At 39.4% G+C, this 27861-nt stretch overlaps 1 protein-coding gene across 6 annotated transcripts in view; it reads right to left on the reverse strand.

The window, feature by feature from the left end:
- The window catches only part of ELAVL2 (ELAV like RNA binding protein 2), a 59429-nt gene extending 45160 nt beyond the window's left edge, over positions 1-14269 (reverse strand). For 3 of the 6 annotated variants that reach the window (XM_068176705.1, XM_068176707.1, XM_068176704.1), the window contains exon 1: positions 14200-14269. The gene's annotated coding sequence lies outside the window, so the exon portion shown is untranslated. The remainder of the gene's footprint in view (positions 1-14199) is intronic. The other 3 variants (XM_068176703.1, XM_068176706.1, XM_068176702.1) reach the window with 1 other exon arrangement.
- Positions 14270-27861: the final 13592 nt, after the last annotated feature.

A 27861-nucleotide genomic window follows, 5' to 3' on the forward strand; every position in this document is an offset into this window, starting at 1 on the left:
TTTACACTTCTATCTTACCTAAAAAAAGTATTAAATATGGCTAATTACATTCTAGAAAAAAGAGAGTAAGCTTTCTGAAATGAGTTTTCAGCTTTAACACTGTACTAAACCAGCAGATTAACACAGAATTTGAGCTGTGAGTTTTCTTCTGCCCTCCCCCAAAACATTTTAAAAATAATCAACGACTGAAGAATCCCCAGTACCATTAAAAAAAGCTAACTCAGCTTTTGACTATTAGCCTCAGAGACAGTATTACACTTCAGGTTATTAAAATACCTTAGAAGTTACTGCAATCAAAACCTATAAGATCATTATGTTCAGGAAACAGGGTTTTACACCTACTAAGGAAAAGTTTGTCTTAAAATACATTCAGATTAAGAGAAGAACAATAAAGTCAAGTAGACTGAGTAAATCTGCTCTCTTTATAATGCTGAAAAGAAGCAGAATTAAAGACACAGTTGTTCAGTTCAGCAAACGGAGTGGCTCTCTCTAACGTGCAGTGCATGGCAGCAATCTATCTTTCAATAAACTTACTTTTACTTCACCAAGCACAGGTAAGATTTTAAAACCAGACACTCTTAAGCACTTTTTATGGCATTAACTGAATACCAGTTTCTAATTAGCTGCAGTTCAAGCAAGTCATGAGTAAGGTTTGCCTAGCAGAGAAGCAAGTAGACTTTTTTGTTTTTCAAGAGAAAAGACATCAGAAGTTCAAAAGCCATATGGTTTATGCAATTAGTTCTGGTTGCCATAGAACTGTTCCAATTATAACAGCAGATTTTTATAAGAGAGCTTTAGAAAATACAGTGGAGCTAGCAAGATGGAGACTGGCTTCACATTAGTAACAGTGGCCTACTAACTTTCCTTTCAACGTAGGTATTTTGGCATGCAATATACTCAATTATTCATGCTCAGCTGAAAATGCAAGCTGAGTCTGGATCCCGGCAATGCTGAGATAGAACCAAGGACGTGACAAAACAGATGAGCCGTCAACCACCTCACATGCATATAGAGCTAGGGAGAAATGTTTAGTGCATCAAGCTTCTGACTGAAGTCCTTCTACCACCTGTTTTAGTTCATACTTGTGCAACCTGGTCATTGCTGGGTGGGAAATCATTTCACATAGGTTTTATATACATAATTTAATTACATTTATAGACACTGCACTAAAAAAAAAAAATCACTGCACAATTACATTATATACTTCTAAACAGTATTATCACATAAAAGTGATTACACTCTGAATTTAAGACAGCAGATGCTAAACACATCTGCTTACTTCGATATGTTATCACTGTTTAGAGGCAACCTAAGCTGGACCATGAGATGTCGCCAGCCTCAAAGGTCACAGCTGATACAATGCCCTTGGTAAAGTGATAAAAGATACAAATGTGCTCCTGAAGATTCTCCTCAAGGCTTACATACCAGAAAACCTTCAGAGCATGCTACAGATAGAACACATCACCACTTGGACAAGCAAATACTACAGATTTTGTCTTCATAATACCAAGCTGCAGAACAAAAACCACCTCTGGCTACACACATTGTCCTTTATCTCTTCCAGACAGAAAGGTATAAACCAGAACTTTGTTCTCTGCTTGTAATGAAGTTGCTCTCTTTCCAAAGGATTTATTCCATCCACTTTGACTCACAACAGTAATTAATGCATTTTAACAAGGGTAAGCTATTTTCTGTGGGGACTATTGCTAAACACGTTAAATTTAAAAAAATCATAATTATTTGAGGGCTCACTGAAAGATAAGACCTGGCACAATACAGATGCTGAATTTTGCTTTAAAAAGCACAACTCAGCAGAACTAATTTTTTTAGGTATTAAAATTTTAAGTGCAGAGTTATTGATACTTGGAATAGATGCAATTCTTCATGCTTTCTCTTTAGTGATTTTTGTCTTTACTGGAGTGTTAATTTGAAGGACTCCTTCTTTTCAAATGGTCAAGTATCTTAGAAGAATATACAAAAGCACAATACTAATTTTTGCACGCTCAAAACAGCTGTACAATAAGAGATGACAGAGACTGTTCAATCTAGCATATGCTAAAACTATTACATAGCCAGCTTGAACATCCCGAAATCCTCTATGGGTAAACGCACACAAAGGGCAGAGGCATGCCTTTAGTTAACAACCTCACCTGTCAGAACAAAACACTACTCACTCTTAGTTTCCCTATAAGAAGGACAGCTGTCAATGAGAGCTTAATGATTGTTCTGAAATCTACATATTAACAGCACGTCTTGTGCTTGGCGACTCTGCACAAACAGGCTAAACAACGCTTGTTTCTTTGTCTCTATTTTCACTTTTTGTTTAATAGTATAAACCACCATTTGTCCATTAGCAGCCCTCCCCACCTACACATACATTCATTTGCTGTTCCCTCCATTACACTATTAAAGAATCTGCAGCACAAACTAGATCAGAGTATTGCTTGGTGAGAACTCATGCAGCTCAGGAGAAGAAACCAGAAGCACACCTGTTGATTTATGCTAAGTTATATGGCAGAACTTTGATGCAATAGATGAAAGACAGAAAACTTCACAGAAAACTTGCAATTTTTTCTGCTAATGAAGTGGTCCCAAATCTTCAAGTAACTTAAAAAGTTACTAATGTAAATAGATTCAATTAAGACCAGAAAGCATGAGCCCTTTAAAACAATAAAAAACAATTTCTAGCCTCTCAAAAGTTTAGAAGGAGAACCTTTTCACAGACTCTTCAATGAATCACTAAAGAAGTAATACCACTTAACATTTCTATATCTTGGCCTCAAAGTCATGATGAGTTGAAATAAGTGAATAAAATAAAGATGGTTATAAAAAAAATCATATGAATTTTAGGGAAAAGGATTGTAATTCACCCCTGTGATTGCTGCTGCAGAAGTTAATCTGCAGAAGTCTTCCACAGAAAATAAGAGGCACCCGAAGCAGACTTGCCTATTCCAGGTAAGCAGTGAGAAGACAACTGAAAAACTGTAGACATTTGAACAAGAAACAGCTATTAGTAGAGGCATGAAAGCACTTAATAGTGCTGGTGACCACACTAAAAAGGACAGAAGCAAGAAAGTGCAAATTATCTATGGAATAGAAATATTTGTAGGAACACTAAAAATGTATACATAGATGAAAAGAAAATGTCTTCACTCAGTATGAAATGTTTTTGGAAACTCTTAACATTTCTGCAAAATACTTAAGAGTATTAGGATACTCTAAACAATGCCCTAATAAAGCTACTATGCATTAGCAATGAACCCAACAAACACTTGCAAGGAGTTCTGGAAAAATAATGCGTGTACAACAAGGCAAGAACATTGCCTGGTAATGGACTAATCTGCAGAAAATAAATGATCTCTTGACTGAAATTACTGATCAGTTCAAGTGAGACCCCAATAAACGATAACCATTTTTACGTTCCTAGTTATTCAGGTCAATTTAGACACACAACCACTTCTACCAATATAACTAATTCCCTGAGCAAGACAGCATCAACATGCATTACTAATTAGCTCATATACAAGGAAAAAAGACCCCAAAACTCCGCACAAAATTATATGTTTTCCTTGTATTGACCTCCTTCATATAAAAAAGTTCAAAGTCAGCTAAGGGAAAATTATTACTTTGCTTATAATTGAAGTTTTAACTAAATGTCAAGTTGGGACTGTTTGAACACAGTATTGATGTTCAGAAAGAGTTTCACCAAACAATGAACACAAATGCTGAACACAAAATCACAAACAGCTATTTAGATCTCAAATAAATAAGCTGGGAACAACTGCAATACTTAAATAATACTTTAAATAAGACTGACTTCTAACAGGAATGATTTTCCAACTGCACTCTACCAGCCACAAAATCTTGCCAACTGTGTTTATTGCTCTTATTTGCCATCCCAGTCTCCTGTGTTAGCTCTCCCAGCCTTCTAGCGAAATGCTCTCCAAGGCAATACGGCTCTGTCAAAACACGTATGTATTCTTCAAGAGGTAACTGCATGCATCTTATTGCAGACATTTACCTTCAGCCTTAGACATCTGCAGTCCTCTCAAGCCTACTAACACAAGAAAAGAGAAGATTCAGTGGGATGAAAGGAGACAACTTGATGACTCTTCAAATATAGCAACTTGATAGGCTGAAGGGTTTCAAAGTCAACATCCACTTGAACTGGCTAGGATGCCTACTTCAATTTTTCAGCATTTACCTCAGCATTCCAGCTGGGCCATGTAAAACTTTCCCTTCTTTCATACTGCAGTTACATCCTTCTTCCCCACTGCCAATTTAAAAAGTTGACGTTTACCAGCACAGAGGAACAGGAAGCAAACCAAGTTACTCTGAAGAGGTACACCAATCAAAAAAACAAAAGTAAGAAAAAGACACTCTTCTAATCAAGAAAGCATGTGTCACCTTCAAGGCCATACGCTACTCCATTTACTCTTTGGTGCATCTTCCTGAAGGACAACTCGGTTTTGTCCCTCACGCACTCAACTTTCTTCACTGCAACAGAGAGTCCAATGATGGATGACAGGATTAATCTTCCAGGATAAGGGTGACAAGGTTAGAGGAACAGGTCTCTTGTGCTGGCTTTTCATGGCAGTACTCCTTGCTCAAAGCTCAGTGGCAAACTGGAGAGATAATTAGGCCCAAAATGCACACCCATCACAGACATTCCATCAGAGAGTACACCTCAGCATATCCCCAGGGCATAAACCCAGTATCTCCATCACAGTCCTACCCTTCAAACTGTAGGATCTCCCTTCAGGAGATTTTTTGCTCTCTCACAGGGAACTTTTAGCTCAAACAGAGATTTAGACAAAAGAAAAGTTGCATGACTAAATATCCCTATCCCTTAAACCCTCATGTATACTGCCAGCTAGCACAAAAAATGACATCCTCAACACCATACAAAGAGGGGGAAAATGCAAGCAGCTCAAAGTCAGAAATCAGTAATCACCATGCCGCTCCCTTCCTCTATACCCATCTTTATAAATATTATCGAAGTGGTATCAGGCTGGACACCAACACAATGCCTACACGCTCAGATGTCTCCCTAAACCCAGATCATCAGTGGCCTGACAGACTGACATGTCACAGCATCCCTCTTTTAGCTCCAAAAGTCATGACAAGCAAAGCTTATGTGCAACACAAAAAGTATTCAAACCAAACTGAAACATGCACCATTATGTACACACAGAATCAAGTCATTTTTGCACAGGAAACATTAATTCTTCCACTAAGGAAACCTTCTGGGGAAGAACAGATCTTCATAAGGACAACAGCTCAACTAGCAACACAGGGTAAGATGCACTGGGATTTGCCAGTATCTACCTTCCAGGAGATATGACAGCAAACAAGCTACCTGAACAGCCTTGGACATGATGCCCAAAATTGCTTAAACAGCCTAGGATCACATCTTAGAGGTTAAGTATTATCCACATAATAAATACTTGCTTTCATTTTTTGGTGAAGGGCCTCAAAGTATCATGGAAAGCAAATGGACTTGTGGCAACGACTGACTTGACCTGCCTTTTAAATTTTTTTTTGCCCCACAGCTGGGCCTGAGGGGTTGGAAGAACAGAAGAACTGCTCAAACTGAAACACTTCCAGTCACCATACTCTGCCCTCTTCAGTCAAGATGAGATGAGATTTGTAACCTCCAGTTACAAGGCTTCTATTTTATGACTTCTTTAAAAAAGATTCCAAATCAACAAGAGTGAAGACATCAACAAGCCATTCTTGTTAACAACCTATAGTGAACTAACATGAAACACAAGGCCAAGGCCAGTTTACTCTCAAAATCTATTATGGATAAAGACTGACTATTCAGTCTCCAAGAAGTGTTCTTAATGGTCTCAAGTCGATAATCACATCTTTCAGTTACAGAACCAAGCTTAACTGGAGATATGATTTATCCCATCCTGCCCCACCTGTAGTAGGTAGTCACTGGAGTAGGTTCTCTGAAAGCAGTACAAAGGCTTCCTATACCAGATGAACAGAACTTTTATTTCTTAATCCTGATATACCACGTGTAATGAATAATGCAATACAGATATAACATGATAGACCCATATGCTGTGCTGTCTTGTGTGCAGAAATCTTTATTTCTATAATAGAACTAAAAATGCAGAGCAATGAATATTTAAAAGATCTGCTAGTTTAAAATACTCTTCCTCTTGCTTTCAGTCACCACAGAAACCTTGCCCAGGTCTTACAGCTTCTGACCTCTGGGGATGGGAATTATTGCACAAACATGAATTCAAGAACAGAGAAGCCAAAATGTCGGAACCCCTTGCTAAAACTGTCCATAATTTAATACATCATCATTAATACTGGTAATCAGATTTTCCTATTATTCTGTCCATAAATATGAAGTTTCTGGGACCACTTGGCTTCCACATGCTCTAGTTCTTTCTTCTAACCTTTTTGTCATGGCAAATTGCATCTACTTGTCTCCCACTCCCAGTTTTCTCCAGTAGTCCAAGTACCATTAAATTATGTATCACTAAATTGCCTTAATATACCTTTGCTCCTTGCATGGGCTAACCCATATATTTTGACTCTCATGCTTTATTCTTTAATGTATTATTCTATGCTGTATCTTAAACCCAAACTTATTAAAACTACAATTTGATATATTTATGTAGTTGACATTTCCATCATCTGTGTCTCAACATTATATATACATATTTCTGAAATATAAATTTTGCAACAACAAAAGCTAGATTAAGCCATTTTCTTTCCAATTAGTTTCAAAAAGATGATTTCACTTAGATATTTATCGCTGCATTAAAAAACCTGAGGTAATACCCCCTTCAACATAAAACTAATTATATACCTAATTCAATAGCAAGAGAAACATAGCCACAGAAGTATGCCACTATAACAGAGCTCCCAAATACTTGAAATCATATCTTTGACAATTTATTTTATTGCCCTGTGCACATCTTCAAGTTTCAATATCAAAGGAAAATGAAGAGAGTTGTTTGTGAAAGAGATGGTAAGAAGTCTTATAGCATGACAGCATAAATGAAGTCAGACCAGCAGCACACAGTTCTGAATAAACTTGCCCTCTATCAATGCATATCGAGTTCAACAAAGTTGCCTATGTCCCAAAAATCTTGCTGTAGTACAAAGAAAGAGCTTGGAAAGGGACACATACACAACAGTAAACCAAAAAATTACTTTGAGAACATCAACAGCTGAAAAATAGGATACTGATGTCATTTGACTAAGAATATGCTTGCTTTCTATATGGGCTAACCTGCATATTTTTATTATCATTTCACTACAGAAATGCACTATATCTGAGGCACTGCAGAAAGCCTTCTGCTTTCACCCAGAGCACAAGTTTGAGATAAGAAAGTTAAGTCTTAGTTTATCTCTAGCATCCTTTTTAAGAGACCTGTCAAATCACGTTATTTGTCATGGCACCCAAAGGCTGACTTCTCAAGTCTTGAAGAATATCTCAAAATAAACTAGATGTATTTTATACTGCAACATAGCTCTAATATGGAGAGAATAACCCAAGTTTCTACATTTTAGCCTTTGTTTCATAATGAAGTTGACATCCAAAACAGGGAAGTTTCACTTCCATGACATGAACATTATGCATGGGCAGAGAACTGGCTGTCTTGTGCAGAGGAATCAGTAAGTTAATGAAGATTGTTTCAGAGACAGTATGTATATTCCCTCCTTGCACTTTATCTTGCAAAAAAAAAAAAAAAAATGACAGTGGTTTATACTGCATCGCCTAAACTACAGAGTACTTACATCTATACTTCACCAGGAAAATCAAGAATGTGTTTTACTACAGCAGGAAAAAATACCCCGAACATCAAAAGTAAGCCCTGATGACATGCTGCTAAGAACTCAACAGGCATCAGTGCTTTGGCGGAATCTGAGCAAAGTGTAATAGTCAGTATTAAAAACCTTGCTGGTAGCAGGCATGGGGAATCACTGTGCTACCTCATATATTCCCATAAAATATACACAGAAGTCCAAAAGAGTTAAAAAGAAAAAAGTTACACTACTTATGTAGTTTAGTTATGTTTGTAGGAGTTGAACTCCCTTAGATGCCATTGTCAAAAAAGTGCCATCTAATTACCCTGGAACAGATTCTTCACATTATAAAAGCAACAGATGAGTTTGAAGAAATCTGTCAGCACATTCTAACTCTAAAACAATGTGAATCAGGAAGAAAAGTATTTTGTTCATAATATTCAATTGGACAGACTTAATTTAAGCTTTTCTGCCAACAATTCAGGTGTAGGTATTTAAAAGAACAACATAACTAAGAATATAAAAACATAGGCATAAGAATCACCCACTTCTGGAAATGAAGCCATAGTCAGGATAACCAAAATTTTAAAGGATTTAGTTCATATAAAGTGCTGTATTGTCTAACAGCAATAAAGCTAGGACTTTTCCTTCTTCACACTGCAGGTAACAACTTTCCACAAATTTCCTAAACAAAGACCAGCACCTCTAAGTCCAGCAGCCCTGGTAACCCTGTGTTTGATTGTCTCATTATGCAGATACAATATTAAAGAAGACATGATTGTTATGCTTTTTTTAAACCAACAAGTCAAACAGGATTTTTATCTACTTAATTCACTCTGCAGACATTTTATACTATTCTATATTAAATGTAGCTTTCAGTCAATGTTCAACTTTTAGCCTTCAAAAATATATTCTTTGCTTTGATTGTGGGTAAAATACTAGAAAAGTAAGTTCCTAGAAGCATCAATAAAGAAAAAAAGGAATTTAAGCTTTCCTTACTGCATAAATACTGTACACAATGCACAGTCACACATAACCTGCAAGTCAGTTCTGCAAAACTGTTTCTCAGATAAAAGATGTCCAAGTGCCTAGATTTTCCTGAATTACAGCGCTTTTACTCGATGAAGGCAGAGTACATCAGGAGTAGCTTCCTAAGGCTAACTGCAGCTGCACCTGCAGTGAATTATTTCAATCTCTCCTGAAGAAGCCACAGCTCATAACTTGAACAGGTGCACTCTTCACTGGGTTAAGAACTGTCTGGATGGCCTGGCCCAGAGAGGGCAAAGGAGCTGGTGAAGGGTCTGGAGAGTAAGTTTTATGAGGAGTGGATGAAGGAGTTCTGGTTTATTCTGGAGAAAAGGAGGCTCAGGGGAGACCTTACCACTCTCCATAACTACTTGTAAAGTGACTGTAGCTAGGTGAGGGTCAGTCTCTTCTTCCAGGCAACCAGCAAAGAGAAAATGGCCTTAAGCTGGGTCAGAAGAAGGTTCAGGTGGGACATCAGGAGGAAATGCTTCACTGAAAGGATTGTTATACATTGGAATGGGCTGCCCAGGGAGGTGGCAGAGTTCATGATTGCTGCAAGGGCTCATAAAGTGACTGGATATGGCACTCAGTGCTACAGTTTAGTTGACATGGTCATGTCTGGTCAAAGGCTGGACTCAATAACCTTGGAGGTCTTTTCTAATCTTAACGATTCTAAGAATTTGTAGAACAGAAATATTTAAATAATACTGGTTTTAATCTTGTAACTGCCAAAGTTCATTTAACCATACCAAAGCTCTGGAGCCTGATGTTGAAAAGACTTCTAAGACGTCAGTGTGTGGAAAGGTTGAAAAAGTTAAAGTCACAAAGTCTAATGGCACTTTATCTAAGGTCTATAACACTGGAGGAGTCGAGGAGAAAGGGAGACTAAGAGTGGGATACCACACAAGTAATAAAGAGCAGCATTCTGCCACTGAGGATCTGCCATCAAGCATGACTTGACTGACAATGAAAACAGCTTTTAATATAGTAATTCTTCCCCATTTGCAAAAAATAGACTATTGGTAACTTATCTCCTAAACTTACTGTAAATTCAAAGGAAAAAAAAAAACACCAGAGACTACATATACTAATTATAACCTCTGCCACAGAAGCATGTACAACTTCAGAGTTTGCTTTCTTTACTACACATTTTGAAAGGACATGCAACTGCTCTGTAAGAATTATTCCATTTGTTTACAACAGCTTACTGAAAAATGGACTCAACATATGCAATTATCAAATATTCTGTTATTTGTCTCAGCTGTGTCTAAAATCCCTGCAGAACAAGGCAGGAAGAACTGCTGAAACAGGGTTTGGCATGCATGTCTCCAAATAACCTCCACTGAACCTACAAAATCTCAGTAGGTTGCTAGAAGGTTAAACAGCCATTAACACAAAGGCTTGAAACAAACACAGCCAAGTGTTAGTCTTAATTTGCTCCATTTTTCACTGGTGTAACATCAATTTATTTATTCAGTTTGTTTTTAACAGAGATCTAAAATGCACTCCACAGAGACAAGAACACAGAATACTGCTGTAACCATCCGTATTAAATTCAGAGAAAATAACTCCCTTTTCTTCAATATCTTTGGACAACGACAGCAGCTCTCATTTAAAGTCATATGACAATTTCACTTAGATAACCGCTAAAAATGTTTAGGCACAGAAAGTGCTTAAACACAGAAAGGTTCTCAACTAGCAGAGGCTGTCCTCACAATAAAGACATCCCATATGGCAACTATTTTTAGATTGTTAAGTATCAGAGGTTAGACAAATCACATGGTTGTCTCCAAACTTCCAGTTCCTCAGCTGATTTTTATCTCTCACATAAAGAAAAAGCAAATTGGGATAATTTTTAGAACTAACAAAGTTCAAATTTGAAAACTGTGACACCTTCTGAGTTTGTTTAGCTTCCATAAATACCTATTCTTTCCAGTAAGGGCCCAGAAAGAAAGCAAGCCTGTAACTTTTGACAAAAATACCTAGAACATTCAAAGCAGATCAGCTGAGTTTACTTAACCTGGCTCTAATTCACTGCAGCTGCATCTAATGAACCACAAAGAAAAGCTTATTACTGCAGTAAGGGACAGGGCTCAGTGGCTGAACACCCTCCAAGTTTCCAGCATCCTTCAGTTGGCTGTACTCAGTATCACCTACTGAACGAACTGTGTAGTGTAGATAAGCATAAAAAGCCAACAGACAACACCACCTCCCCCTACCTTTGTAATTTCTAGGATGTATTACGAAGAGGGTATAAGGTAGGGTATGCTACCAGATATGTTTAAACAGTTGGCTGCTAGCAGAGATTGCATGCATTCATTGACCCTTGAAGTACTCATCTGCTTCAAACATTGAACAAGAGTTATAGAGTTCTTGTAATAATAACTCTTACAAACTTTGACGTAGGAGTATGCAAGATGCCACATAGGAGACAGAACACCCTGAGCTGCCTGAAAGATCTTCAATCTCGTCTTTACAACTAGTGACTCTGGGTGATCTAAAAACCTCAGGTCTTACTGCAACTGGGTTAAGTAACAGTTAAAAACAGACTCATACATTACCTCTACATACTCACACAAAAATAATTTAGGGATTTCCACAAAGAATTATATCAAAGTTTTATTTAAAATGAGCAAACATGTAGAGTGCACAGGAAGTCTCAGTGACAGATTACTAAAACCAAGCTTAGTTCTCTAAAACATTGTCAGTTCTCCCCACTGGGAATTTGGCCTTTGATATACTAGTATGTTTAAGCTCATGTTTTAAGACTATGGTTCCATAAGGAACTTCATCCATATCCTCCTCCAAAATTTCATGTGCACTCTTCCATGAGCAAGTTTTCTAGTCTCAAACAGAACAGTATGTAAAATAAATAAATCAAAAAGCATAATGAGTAAACTGAAGCACTAAATATTAAGTTAAATGCATTTGCTTCACCTTCTTCCTCTTATGTCAGAAAGGAGAGAGGGAAGTGAGGGATGTAGTGCAAGAGAAGCCTCAAAAGCTACTCAATGTTTTCAGCTTTGACCAAGATTCATACCAGATGCTTCAAAAAGCACTGTCTAAGAAAAAAAAAAATCAGTAAGATTAAAGGTCTCCCTTCCAATTCTGGTAACAGAAAAGTGACACACTGAAAACAAGGAACTTTACCAATTTACTCAACAGCTGCATTCCTGTTTCACAGAAGTATGTAGAACACATATAAAGATTCCCAAACACACAGGGGCAACAATGACTGAGAGAAAAAGCATTTTGTTCCAGGAAGTTATTAAATGACCTTTTTTTTTTTTTTTTTGTGCAACAGTACAGAGAGTGTTGAGCTTTCTACTTCATTTATCAAAGAAAATGTACAATTAAGTCAACATTCTTAAGTAAACCCTTCAGAAGGAAGGTGGGTAAACCTCAAGGAAAAGAGGTAAATTAACCACACATCAAGTTCTAACAAAAGCAGCAGTGCTTTAAACAGCCTTCCAGAGGAAGAAACACTAACAGGGATCTTGGAAATATCTTAGTATGCCCAAGCACTACAGGCTAAAATTAGAAAGAATGTTTCCCCCAGAATTTCTCTTGTATTTCTCTCCCCCTTTAATTTTTTCACACATTACCAAAAACACTTAATTCTCCAAGAATTTCAGAAAAGACACAAATGCTCAGTGACATCCTTTCCCACAGGTGATTTATAACACAGGTACCAACTATTTGTCCCCCTACCACTCCCACAGGGTCCTGAAATCAACAAAAGTGTCAAAAGAGTGACTGAATAGTAACTCAAAAACTAATATAAAATGGCAGAGGAGGAAAAAAAAATCACAAAAACAATTCGTATTCCCAGTATTTTAAAAAGCAGTAAGTGGTGCATTCTCCCAAGTGTCCCATCAGTCTGTTACATTCTATTTTGCTTATGCAAAATACAGATTGTTATACTTCTCTACAGCATCCACTACAATAAGTGGATTAGCTATACAGAGTAACATTAACTAGCAAGGCTCTTCTCTGAGGCACTAAGAAGAGGTATAACTCTTAAGGTGAATTTCTGCATTTATTAAGACAAGGCACAGAAAAGAAGCAGCAGGAATCTTTCAAAAGAACTAAGGAAGCTGTAAGCGGTAGATGTAATTCAGCTGGCAGAGAGAGTGCACTTGAAAAGCAAGTGGAGAAAAGTGGCATCAATTGTTTTGCAAGCCCATTACAATTGGATTACCTGATCCAGAATAAACTGTGCCAGTGTAAACTGACTAGCAGATTCTGTTCACCTCAGGGAGCAATCTGCTTCTGGGACTGCTTGTTCCTACTGGTTTTAGCCAAGTGTTTGTGATTCAATGATTGAACAGCACGTAACCATGGGATATTGGGAGCTCATTAGGGAGGTAAACACTCTTATTACCACCTCCATGAAACAAACTCCTTCACCCCATGAAGCTGTGTCGCCCAAACACTCATGCTGCACAAGACTACAAACCAGAAAGAATATGAGTCAAGTTTTTCTAGCAAAACACAGGTGCCCCTGAAAGCTTAAAAATAAAGGAACTGAAGCCTCAACAACTTAGCATTTTTATTATAAATATTTATGGTATGCATGGAGAAGAGGAGGACATCTCAAATAAAAATTGACATAAAATGTTAAAGCACATCAATACAAACCAAGTAATAACAAGAAGAAATCAACAAAAGCTTCAACAGGTGAGCTCAAGGTTGTGGGAAGCCCTCTACTACACAAAATCTTGACTTCCAAACCCTTCATATTTGACAGCTTCATTTATGTTTTTGAAAAAAGCTATCAACCCTTACAACCTGCTCTAACTGGGTGTGTCTCAACAGCTTTGAGGAAATGGCTTCTATACATACACTACACATCCCAACATTGTCAGTGCTACTGAGTGGCCAGTCAAATTACCTAGATTTGACTAGTTATCTTGTTTGGAAACCTCGATTACATGCCATACTTTTCTTCCTTCCTTTCTTTTTGAGAACTTTCTAAATTTACCACATCAACTTTGTATTCTTACGAAATGAGATAAAGCCTAATGTCCTAGTAAAGAACAGCACTAATGCTTAACCCCTTTATCAAGTTTGTCTGCAAAAAAGTGAAATTCAGCAAGTTTGTGGGGTGGGGTTTTTTTTCATTGTTTTGGGGGATTGGGTTCTTTTTGTTGTTATTCTTGTTGATAGCTGAATTTGAGTTATTAGAGAAGATTAAAGAATCTACACACAGAACACAGACAAGAGACTTTTCACTTGCAAGCCTGATTTTGCAGACCCTGTCATGTTTCAAATTCCATAGCTGCTCCAGCAATTGCATGTGCTGTTTCCCACAAGTTTTCCAAAGCTGACATTCAGCTCAGTAAGGCATCACATACACTATTCTTAGAACACCTGACCACCTAAACCACAGACTCCCACAACAATCACTCAGGGTTGGAAGTCACCACTGGAGACCACTGGGTCCAACTGCCCTTCTCAAACAGGACTAACTAGAGCCTGGACCATGTCCAGAGAGCTTCTAAGCATCTCTGACATAGGATACTCCACCACCTCTTTGCTTCATTCTGAAAAAGTCAGCACAGAAATCTACCTCAAGAACTTGAAAAAGAGCAAGAAGATCTGGAAGTATGTCAATGGATGTGAAATCCTATCCATATAAGGTGGGAGGTGATCCTTCCCATGTACTCAGCCCTAGTTGAAGCCACATCTGGAGGGCTGGGTCGCGTTCTGGTTTCCTCAGTACAAGACAGACAAGGAGCTACCAGAAAGGGTCCAGCAGAGGCCACAAAGGTGATTTGGGGCCTGGAGCATCTCCCTCATGAAGAGAGACTGCAGGAACTGGGCCTGATCAGTCTGGAGAAGAGATGACTGAGAGGGGATCTCATTAATGCATCCAAATGTCTCAAAGGTGGGTGCCAAGAGGGTGGTGCCAGACTCTTTTCAGTGGTGCTCAGAGACAGAATGAAGAACAATGGCCATAAACTAAACACAAGAATTTCAACCTCAACATGAGAAAGAACTTCTTTACACTGACAGTGGCAGAGCACTGCAACAGGCTGCTCAGGGAAACATGAAGACATTCCAAACCCACCTGGACACATTCTTGTGTCACCAGCTCTAGGTGACCCTGCCTTGGCAAGGGGTTGGGACTGGATGGTATGCAGAGGTCTCTTCCAACACTAACTGTTCTGATATTCAGTAAGATACCATTAGCTGGTACCTTAGCACCTTACTAAAATTTACATCATTTTAAGAATGCAATGCAACATACTCAACCCTCCACTATCACTCCCCAACTACTTCACCATTAGACCATTTTGTTCAACTTTTGAAGAGCTACTAACTCAAGGAGACTGTTGCCAGGTTTAAGAGAAATGTAATTTTCTAACTTGCCGTTACTGGTGAAAATCATTTAAACCACCTCCCTGTCATGACAGCTAGACAATTACCAACTTTTAAGGTTTAACAAAGTCCAGAATAACTGAACAGCAGTCCCTATGACCTACTTGCAAGGGACCTCTCCCTGAAATATAGGCAGAATACAGATACATCTGATTTCAGGCGTTAGCAATGCAAAATGAGAGATAACCAAGATATGATGTTTGACTTTATTAACACATTCATCCAACGATCTCATTTCTCCTCAGTCTGAGTGCTGTAAAAGCCATCTTCCACTGCTGCCACACAAGACCTCCATTATGCCTAGGGCACACTGTGCTAAGTGTCATAGCTTGATAATGACCCCCCTTGTTGCTGTTATGAGGCACTCTCAGGTGAAACATCCACAGATTGAAGTTCTCTTTTGTCTTTTCATACAAAGAATCTCTGATATCCCACCTGCAACTGTAAACAAAACAAAAAGGCAACTCATTCTACAGCTAAAGTTTCGAAAGTCCAACTCCATATTGTGTTTGCTCAAGTATGAAAAACCTCAAATTTGACAGAGGGAACCAGCAGCCATCTACAGGCATCAAAAGTTACTCATAATTACCACCATCATCAGTTTTATGTCTCAAACTATGGCAAACAATTTGCTTCCTGACATCGCTTCAATAAACCTCTGGCACAAAAAGTGTTGCAACAGACAAGCTGTTTCTTCAAGCAGGTTTCCTTTAATCTTATATACAACTACCAACAATCACATCCAATTCTAAGCAGATAAACTGTCACATAAGAGACTTCTAAAAGCTCCTCTTTATTCTCTGTGGGAAAAAAAAATCTCACTTTAAGAGCCACTGTTTTCGTACAGAAACAACTGGAGTTAAAAAAAGAAAATCAAGTCCATCAGATACCCAGCTTTCTGTGCAACATATTACCTGGTGTCTGAAAAGGAACTTAACCTCAAAAAAGAAAAAGAGAGAAACCATGCCAGGGTATGTCAAACATGCTACACCAATTTCACTTTTCCCAAATCACCACCCTATCCAATTCCTTTATTAAGTCATTTTTTAGAGTCTGTTTCATGCATTGAATAGTCCACTGGCATTCAAGGGTGTTTATACTGAATTTCTTTTAATCCATTGCCTCACCACCTTCCCCCTCAGCACAATCTGTCACACAGGGGTAACACTGTCTCACAACCAGGAAATCTCACATAACGAATGATTCAAACTTATTGGAAATGTTAATGGGCATTAAGGCACAAAATAGTAACTTTTATTAAGCTCATAACACTTCATTTTTGTACAGAATGCCAAAGTGCTTTTGATTCTCTTTTCTATTTTTTGCATCTGCTGAGCTCAACTGGTACACAGGACTCAAAATTTTGGAACACAATAAAGTTATTTAAACACTGACAGTTATAAACAATCTAAAACAGATGGCCAGTTCTCCTCTGAGCTTAAGACTTAAGAGAAAGAGCCATGAAAGCTTGGATGTGCTCACTGGGCCTGTTTTCCTGAAGCTCTAAGTCTAGTAGACTTACTCAGAAAGACTATCCTAACCCAGGTTCAACCCGTCTTCTACTTTTCATCACCACCTTTTACTATGGAAATAGACATTTGCTGTTTCTTGTACTCAAATAAAAAACCTATTTCAAACTAAACCTGTGAAAGCACAGGAGTTCCTATCTGTGTCACAAAAGCTAAGCCGGCCATTTCCAGGAGACCACAGGACCATAATGTGTAATGGTTACTTGGGAAAACAAAAGCTGTAACTGCAAACATCCTCCCCTTCACACAGCTTTATATACTAAGCAGGTTATCATATGGTCTGGAATATCCCTTTGGTCAGTTTGGGTCAACTGTCCTGGTGGTACCTCCACCCCCAAGCTGCTGTGCACCCCCAACCTGCTCATCAGTGTGGCAGTACTTGTGTTCAGCCAAGTACAAAGGTACTTTGTACAAAAGTATGGCTCCACACTAGTCACTATTAAGAAAATTAACTCTACCCAAGACAAAACCAGAACACTCTCACGCAGTAATAGCCCATAATTTATTGTATTTTCTACAAAGCCTACCCAGAGATATAAAGATACTTCTAATCATGCCTTTGGTGTCCTGTACCATTTTCTTCCACTCACCTCTTAATGGCTAAACTTGTCAAAATAGAGTGGAATGCCATGCAGAGGAACCTGGGCAAGGTCATAAACTGGGAATCTCATGACATAACAATACAAAAAGTACAAGACCAAGTACAAGGTGCTGCATCTGGGTCACAGCAAGTCCATGTATCAACACAGACTGGGGAATGAACAATCAAGAGCAGCCCTGTGAGAAGGATTAGGGGGCAGTGGTGGATGAGAGGCTAGACATGACCCAGCCAAGAGCTCTCACAGGCCAAATGTGCCAAACATACCCTGGGCTGCAGCCAAAGCAGTGTGGCCAGCAGGGAAGGGCGGGGATTCTGCCCTTCTCCTCCACTCTGGTGAGACCCCACCTGGAACCCTGCAGCCAGGGGTCCCAGCACAGGAAGGGCATGGACCTGTCAGAATGAGTTCATTCGAGGGCCAGACAATTTGTCAGAGGAATGGAAGGAGAACCTCTCCTACAAAGACTAGGAGAACTGGGACTGCTCAGCCTGGAGAAGAGAAGGCTTTGGTGTGATCTAACTGCAGCTTTCCAGTACTTAGAAGAAGCCTACAAGTGTCGGAACCCAGAATGTCCCTTGGACACTCTTGGATGTTCCGGGCCCAGGTCGGAAGCATTTGGGACCCTGGGGTGCAGCCGCAGACCCCTGTGGCTTTGAATCTGATCTATGGAACAATTTACCAACTGTGCAGGAAGAAAAAGAAATCACAAAAGTTTAGATATTGTAGTAGAAGTAGTCACAAAGTGAAAGGAAGCATTTTTGAGTGCTGTACAGGGGGGTTTTAGGCCTTGTACAGTGGGGTCTGAGCTTTGTACATGGGGGTCAGAAGTTCTAAGATGGAGGGATTTGGGTGTGCCCTGTCCTCTTTCCTTCTTCTTCCTAACCTCCATGTTCTTGGTGATGTTGGCACTCACAGATTGGTTTAGAGTAGAAAGTCACTGTTCAGTATAGGTGATAGGCACTGGGGAAAAACCATAAACATTTAACACGTAATGTATGATATAAAAGAGGGCACCAGCCCCCTGGGCATCAGAGTGTGCCCTTGCCTGACTGCTGAACGGACCGCAGCAGCTCAGGAAGAAAATCTTTTAGATAACATACAATAAACTACCTTGAGACCAGACAACTGAAGACAACTGAGTCTTTCTTTGGAGACACGGGTTGGAGGAGAGACTTTTCCACCTTTCCGGCTCACCCCAACCAGGGGTGAGTTCCTACATACACGAAAGACGGGGAGGGACTTTTTGCATGGGCAAGTAGTGACAAGACAAGAGTAAATGGCTTCAAACTAAAAGAGTAGGTTTAGATTAGATATTAGGAGGAAAACCATTACAGTGAGTGTGGTGAGGCACTGGAACAGGTTACCCAGAGTTGTGAATGCCCCATCCCTGGAAGAGCTCAAGGCCAGGCTAGATGAAGCTCTGAGCAACTTGGCATAGTGCTAAGTGTTCCTGCACATGGCAGGGGGTTATATCAATATGATCTTTAAGGTACGTTCCAACTCAAACCATTTTATGATTTTTACAGGGGTGACTTTGACAAGTACTACAACACTTTCTTGCTGAGCTCAAAGACTTGTGGAAGTTTATTTCTAGTCTCATCAGTAGTATTTTTGTCCTTTATTTAGAATTCATTTAATTTAGGATGATAAAATGCTTGAGTTTGTCAAAAATAGAGGAGTGATACTAGAGCACTGGCTCAGAAAAGATACCTAGCTATTTCTGTAACAAGAAAATTACTTGTGCCTTTAGTATTATCTGTAATTTTTACCAGTACATCCGTTCACAAATAGAAAGCCATAATGTAACATCCTCAATGTCAAACACAACTAGAAAAGGTAAATGCCAGCATGCGGACAAAATTTTCAAGCAATATTCAAAATCAGGATTTCTTTCATCAAGCTCTTAACTAAAACACAAACTTATGAAAAGAAACAGCCATCTCTCTATAAAATAGAGATAATTTCAGGCTCCACTACAATTCAAGCAGTCTTGCATGCAGATTGGAACTCCAAGGATTATGTCAGCAGTAAAGCCTGAACACAGTGGAACTGAACTTCTCTAACAAGCTTACGCAGATAGAAGATCTCTTACTCCCAAAAAGATTTTCAGTCAAAGGCTGCAAAAATTATGAGACAGCTTGGCAAAAATGTTCCCTGAGATTTAGCCATAGCTTCTATTGTATCAAACAAGCCTAGTACAAATTTACTCAGCTATCAATAGTCTCCAGTCTTCACCATTTTAGTAGAGGATGTTGCTGATGACAACACACTTTACTCCTTCTCTGAACCACAGAAGCTGGTTTTTTTCCACTCTATCTAAACAACTGTTTAGGAGTGCAACGTTTTTCCACTAAAGATTTGAGATCAAAATCAAACTCTAGACATATTTGATGGTTATTTGCTTCCTGACAAGGTCAAAAATAACTTCATGTAGACCAACCAGGCACATTTTTTAGGCAAGTTCTCACAACAAGAACTTAGCTGGTACTGCACATCCAAAGTTATTTAAAAACCAGATCTCTAATAAGTATTGCATCCTTGTCACACAACTCACAGTATTTGTAGATTACAAATAAAACACTCATTTAAAAAAAAGTACACAACCATGCACTCTAATGCCACATTAAGTGTCCAACTATAGCCTAACATCCTACAGAAGAAATGGAGTAAATACTTATGGTGTAACACTATTTGCATACCCAAGTTGCATCTTTAAACACAAGGATATTAACTACTCCTAGATTAAGATGGAAAGCATGTTAACTTTTTAGTATATCACAGATATTTCTTTTGTATCTCTTTGTTAAGAGTGTGAAAAGCAGAACTAAAACTAGCCAGTCACACAAACTCTTAAAAATCAAGCACCTATATCTTAAAACAGAGGGATGAAAAATAATTCTGTGCATTTTTTTAAACTGCTAGCAAGCTGATTGATTATACAATGTGTACTTTAAAACTACTGAAGTTAATACAACCTACCAGCATTGCTTGAGTCATGTCAACTTTAGAAAGCTGTCTGGAAAAAGCAAGGCAGAAGAAAGACTACACAAAAAGTGGGCCTTCTGCTGAATGGGGGCAGAGAATCTGGTGATAACAGATATGGAAGAAGCTGAGTTTGTTTACCCTTAGCCTTGATCTTTACTGATAAGACCAATATATATACCAGCTGGAGGGGAGTAAAGAAGATTAAGACACTCTTTTTAGAGGTATCCAGTGTCAGGACAACATATGTTTAAACATACAAGAACTTATTGCCACAGCTACTAACACTGACAAGCACAGAACAATGCCCACAAACAACACAGACCCTCTGGGCAGAGCAGGAGACATCCAAAACCCAACTGGACATTGACCCTACTTTGAACTAAGGACTGAACTAGATTATCTCCTGAAGTGCCTGCCAATCTAAATAATTTCAGTCATTAATATAAATTAAGTACCTTTGATAGCTTTTAATATTAAAAAAGCTAAAGTATGCAGTAGAGGGCTATTAACCACTAACATAGTCAATGAAAACAGCGCTGAACACAAGAAGAGTACATCACATCTGTGTCTTTCCGTTTTCCTGCAACTAAAGAAAGATCTTACCAGAAGTTTCCATGTTATCCTATTATTTCACCTGTAATCACAAACAGTGTTCACTTATACTACATTTAATTAACATTTAAAAGCATTTGCAGGTACTGGAATACATTATGGTACACCTACACATGGGCTTTCACCTTCCACAATTATGTCACCAGCAACACTGCTTAGCAAGGCAAGATAAGGCAATGAGAAAAAGCAGAAGAGAGCCTTAAGGAATACCCAAGACCTTATTTCTCAGACCAAAGATGCTTTTACTAATTTTTTGGCTTAGTGTTTTTTATTTTTAGTCAAGTTTCCAACAAGCATTGTGATATAATCCACATGAATGTTGGGATAATATATACATAATATATATATAGATTATATATAGATAATATATAATAGATAATATATAAATTATAGAATATAAAGATAATATATCATCCATGCATCCTGTGGATGGACTGATACCTTTAAAATGACCCTTAGAGAACGCACCAACAGTAAAATGAAGGATATACTTGTGTTACATTATTAACCGCATAAATGGAGAAAGAATTTACAAACACAAGGCTCCAGAAAAACTACCTGGCAAACCAGCATTCAACTTCTAAAAATCAGCTCAATACTGGTGTTTAGAAACTCATAATATTGCAACTATCTGCACAGTTTTCCACTTAAACTGAAGAATGGAATTGCATGTTATCAGATTAAATAGATTCTAGAACACGGACCAGAACAACAGTGTTCTCAAGAGTACATAAAGTATTCCACTTATGCTCAGGAGAATACCCCATTTTTTCCTAAAAAGTCCCACTTTCCCGCCAAGCTTATAGATCTGCCACTGTTACCAGCATAAAAAGGAAAGCAAATGCAAGACCTGTGTCGAGACAACATTTCTTTCAAAAGTGTTTTGCCAACACCACCTTCTTTTTCTAAGGAAATTAATGAAAATAATGAATTACCAGACTTAGCAAGTAAGTTTGGAAAATAAAGCTTTATGCTTCAAAATTTTTGATAAAGATTCAACTCCCTGAATATGAATTTGGTACACCTCCCCTGTCCTTTTCTGACATTTCTACTGCAGTCTACCTCCTCAAGGCTGTTTATGACAGCTTATTTATCAACCACAGTCAAGATGTGACATGTCTTTACAGGGGCTTCAGAACTGAATTCTTCAATGCTAAGGAACAGCTGTATGCAAGCTATAAAAAGAAGGGCAAACACACACATGGGAATGAACTGAAGCAGAAGGAAACCGCCTCTAACAGCAACTGTTGCATGATCCATTATGCAAGTTCATCACCACTGCTCTGGCCTTCTAGAATTTTTCCCCTGCACGCATCAGATCTTGCTTATGTAATTCATCATCACAGTTGCCACAGACATCTCCTGAAAGCACTGTTTTACAGATGTGTTATACTGAAGTAATTCCATGGTCACCATGCCCATCTGCTTAATCCTCTATTGCTTGGAGGACCTGTCAGACTGAGTACACTTGTGTTTTTCCATTACGGCCACCTCTTCAGTGCTGGAGCTACCAAACACTTCTGACTTTATTGCCTGTTGACTGTAGCTTTGCTTTGATCCACCACCCTCTGTCCTGATGGATGCCACAATGAGAAATTTTAAAACACTGCTGCAAAATGATAAAGATGGAAAACATTGGATAACAGTCCAGTAATACCACTTGAGTCAGACATCTTCTAATTACTTCTAGCTTAAAATCTACAACCTGACTTTCACCAATTACCTATGCCAAATCACAAATATGTCTATTTATAGACCCATACCAAGAAACAAATAATTCAAATCGAACAAATCAAACACTGTGCTTAATTCTGCTGGTAATTCAATGCACTCTTATTTTTCACATGGAATATGGTTTTGCAATGTCACACATTTTGTGCACAAGGAGGCAAGAAGAACAAAGTAGAAACAGTCATGCAACATAACCAGTGACTCTAGCTTTTGCAGCCTTACCAGCGTCTTGCTGGCTTAGTAAATGTTGGAGGAAGAGAAACACACCAGAACGAGCCACAACTATTTGCAAGAGGCCATCCCTGCTTCTGGGAGCTCCACAAACAGGTCAGGCACATGCGAGAACACCATCACCGCTGTACATTCCACTTCTGTAGCTGCGCGTTTCTGGGGGGGGTACCCCTCGGGGGTGTTTCCTGGGGGGCCCCCCAGGCTGTGAGTTCGCTGGTAGCAGCAGGCAGGCAAGGAGACTCCACACGGCTTCTGAGGGTGCTCATTAGATGAGGGTTCAGTGGGGCCCTACCCCCGGGAGGCAGCATGGTTTCTGAGGTGGGGGGGGAGAGAGGGGAGGGAGAGAGGGCACTGGCCAGGGAGAGCCAGCTAAGAGAGCAAGAGAACCGTCCCCGTCACACTGAACAGGGAGATTCAAAGTGGGCGCGGAACAGATAGGGCCAATGGGATTACAGACACAGGATACTGCAGGGGAGGATGACAGGCTTGGAATAAACCATACATTTTCGAGGGGTGAGACACTGCATACCATTAAACTAAAATATAACACCACACACTTTTTCATTCATCTTGCATTAATTCAGCAGAAGATATATATGAAAAAATGAAGACAACTGATATCTTAGCATGAACAACAGTAGCTTATTGCTACTGAAGTGAGGAGTATACAAGTGCAGGATCAATAATCTCATTGGTAGAAGGCCCCACAGCAAACACAGCTACCTGAAGTCCTCACAGATCCCATTTGCATCTCCAAATTGGACAGTATGACATGTAAGTTTGACAACTTAAAAAAACACCTACTACCTGCTTATCACAAATAAGAGTGGGAAACATGCAAAATCCCAGGGTCACCTACAACCCATATTAACACAATCCACTTTGAGCCCAAGTATGTGTAATGTGGAAAAAGGAGGTCTGTGTTTTTACATCATTTCCAATGATGTTACTGTTACACAGCAGTATTAGTACTGCAGGTTTCAAGGGTGAATACACTTAGCTTAAGCAAGTTTCATAATAAAATTTTTTTTAAAGGCAGGAAAATATTGAATAGACAGCAAAAGGCTGTGCTCTGGCTATACCTATACAGTACAGCAGGTCAATAAGCACTTCCTAATCAGAAAACAGCAAAGCAGTTCCAGGAAAATGTACTGCAGAAAACTGTCATGAAGCATGCTTTTAGAGAAAGAGCTACAGAGACCACCAGCTGCTTGCCATTAAGAGCATGCCAATACACGCTCTCCTTAATACATTGATGCTATTATCCTGGTTTGTTATAGAAATGGACCTTGAGGAGAGGCTATTTTTAATTAAGTTGTAAAGTTATTACAGCTCACTGGACTGAAAGGATGTTTAAAAATTCATGTCAGCTTGTCTAGAAGAGGGTGATCAATTAGTTGTTTTATACAATTCCTTCTTGATGTTACTTGGAAAGGATGAGAATGGAGATCTCTCCTAGATATTAGTGAGGAGCCTCTGTGGCAGAACAATCTCAACATTTAGTCACAGAAAAAGCATTAACTAAGGACATGCAAGAGTTTCATCTGACTACCACACAACTGGAGGTTTTATCCTTCCTTACAATATCAGTCTCTATCCAGACTTCTCAAGTTTCTTTTGTACTTGGTCACCACTCCATTCAGCAGCTTGCACAGACAGAGCAATCTTCTTCATATCACTCACACATTTTAATAGCGTAGGTGGATGTTTGCTAGCCCCACCGCTATCTGTTTGGTCACTCAAATGCATCAAAATGACTCACAGGATTAAATCCTGAGCAATAAGCTTCTCCTGAGAAAAGCAGGAATCAGAAAGGGAGAGAAAACAAGACTTTGCCACTAATTCCATTAGGCCAAAACATTAACTGAAGTTAGTCATCAAACAGGTGAGGCTGGACCACAGTGGGTCACCATGTCCAACCTCCCTGCTCTGGTAGCTCCATCCTAAAGCACTGCTGCACAGGATTGCATCCAGATGGTTCTTGAGAATATCTGTAAGGAAGACTCCGTAACTTTTCTGGATAGCCTGTTCCAGTGCGCAGTCACACGCTCAGTAAAGAAGTTCTTACTCAGGTGGAACTCATTGTGCACTGAATACTGCCCATTGCATCTCATCCTACTGCTTTGCACCACAACCTGGCTCTGATCTCTTGACACCCACCCTCCAGGTACTCACTGATGGGGTCCCGCCTCAGTTGTCTCTTCTTAAGGCTGAAGAGGCCCAGCTCCCTCAGCCTTTCCCCATAAGAGAGATGCTCCAGTCCCTAAATCATCTTTGTCACCCTCCGCTGGACCTGCTCCAGGAGCTCCATGTCTCTCTTGCATTGAGATGCCCAGAATTAGACACAGCATTCCAGGTGAAGCCACACCAGAGCCGAGTAGAAGGGAGGATCACTTCTCTGGACCTGCTGGCAATGCTCTTCATAATGCAGCCCAGGATACCACTGCCCTTCTTGGCCACCAGGGCACTGCTGGATCATGGAGACCTTGTTGTCCACCAGGACCCCCAGCTTTTCTCCACAGAGCTGCTTCCCAGCAGGTCACCCCCAGCCTGTGCTGGTGCCTGGGGTTGTTCCTCCCCAGGTGTACAATCCTGCATTTGCCTTTGCTGAATTTCAGAAGGTTCCTCTGTGCCCAGCTCTCCAGGCTGTTGAGGTGCTTCTGAAGGGCTGCACAGCCCTCTGGGGTATCAGCCACTCCTCCCAGCTTTGTGTTGTCAGTGAAATTGCTGAGGAGGCCTCTGCCCCTTCATCCAAGTCACTGATGGATAAATTAAACAAGACTGGGCCCACTACTGGACCTTGGAGACACCACTAGTGACAGGCCTCCTAGGGCCTGTGCCACTGGTTACAATCCTCTGGGATAACACTACAAAGGCTAGTTATTAGCAGTCCCACATGAGCAGTTTTAAATTAACTTAACTCCTCCAATTTAAGGAGAAAAATTTCTTGCTCAACATACATTTTAAGAAGGTACCGTGACTACATAAGAAAGCAACCATTATGGGTTTGATCTGCACGTACAGTCCAAACTGCTACATGGCAAAAATGGTCATGAGCAGAACGCCCTGAAAGTGCAAGTCAAGATTGTCAACACCAAGCTGTATGGTGTGGCTGACACGTAGGGATAGCCAGAACACTCTAACAGGCTGACTGCAGAGGTGACAGATGCCCCATTCCTGTAAATATTCAAGGTCACATTAGATGGGACTCAGAGAAAACTGAAGATGCCCCTCCTCTTTGCAGGGGAGTTAGACCACATGACCTTTAAAGGTCCCTTTGAACCCAAACTGTTCTATGATCCTTATTTTTCAGTCCCTTCAGAGGCCACTCATATTACTTCACTCTAAGGCAGAGAAGAACAGGTAAGTATGAAGGTGAAGCTGAAGAACAACTTCATGTTCAGTCATGTTTTCCAATTGTCCATAACCCTTCAGGTAGTTACCTGGTTTTCATGACCACTACTATTTATCCCACAGAAGGCATAAGCTGCTTAAACACACATTCCATTCCTTTGACCTCCAAGGTTTAAGAGAATTGTCCGTATCATATTTCAAGTAAAATAATTTTGAAGCAAAGTGGAGTACACACAGAAAAAGGGCAGTCAGCAATTATTAAAATATGTGACCAGAATCAATACCTCAGCTATTTATAATTCTTACCCTCTCTGCTATCACTTCCTTTCATGGTCAGGAGTCCCTACCTAATCCTCCTGAGATCATCCAGTATAATATAACACAGAACAATGGACAGCAAATAAGGTACTGTTGATAAAAACAAGTTGTGATCAATTGGTTGCATATTGTTAATTGGAAAAAATGCATGCCTTTCACACATTACCAGTTCATAATAGTGTGCAGAAGTATGTGACAGAAGCATTATTGCCAAAAGTAGTTTCAGACAAAGGTATTACAGTTTTTAGTTGCCATACAGAACTCTCTCTTGCATAAAAGTTCATATATGTACCTCGTCTTTTGCCTTGCCTCTTTAAGTTACCATTTAACTATATAATGCCACAGTCACTTCCAGAAATCAGGAAGCTAGAAATGCAGAAGATACATGTGGATAACCAGGAATATTAAAGTCTTACACATCATAAAATATATCAGACTGATACTACTCCATGAACAGGCTTACTTCAATCTTTACAGCCATTTTCCATCTCCTGACTCATTAGTTACATCTTCCCATTTTTCATGTCCTCTTAAAGCCACATTTCCTCTCCTACTCTACCAAAAGGTGTCCTAACAAGCAAAGAAAGATATTACTCACACCAAGGCACCGCGATACAGCCTGTCTCTGAAAAGTCTGAACAAGGCCAAAACTCAGAAATGCTCTCCCAGAGGTGTGCCCAAAACACCCTTTGCCATCTGAACCAACATTCGCATTAAAAAAACCATGAACACAAAAAACAAAACAACAGACATAAACAAAAACCCCCAACAACAAAAAAAACCTCCTGAACAAAACAAACCAACAAAAAACCCCAAACAAAAATTATGGCAGAAAACCTCACATTTAAACTGTTATATAAGCAACAACTTTGAATATCTTCTATTTGACACAGATTGGGCCACTGTTGGCCAGTAGCTTGCTTGTTATAGCTTACCTCTTAGACAGAGAGGTCACCACTAACATCATCATACCAATCATTTCAGTTTTCAAAGGATTGTCATTTGGCCCAGAAGTGCCTTAAGGATTTTCAGAAAAGCCTTCTGACACCCACTGCTCTCAAGTGGATCATGCAAAGGTACATACTTTTAGCTCCCAGAGAACTCTTCCGACTACATTAAAATCTAAGTATGTGTGCCTCTAGGTTGATCCCCACCAGGAAAACAAATTCAGACAGATCACTCTTTATTCTTTTAATAAGCCATCTTGCACAAAGACAACTAAATTATTTTCTCTCAAAAGAACAGCATCATACAATCCCCTAAGAATAAGTAAACATTTAGGTCTACAACGATTGATGAAAAAGTTTGTTGAA

Source organism: Anomalospiza imberbis, chromosome Z (assembly GCF_031753505.1).
Source record: "Anomalospiza imberbis isolate Cuckoo-Finch-1a 21T00152 chromosome Z, ASM3175350v1, whole genome shotgun sequence".
Taxonomy (NCBI): domain Eukaryota; kingdom Metazoa; phylum Chordata; class Aves; order Passeriformes; family Viduidae; genus Anomalospiza; species Anomalospiza imberbis.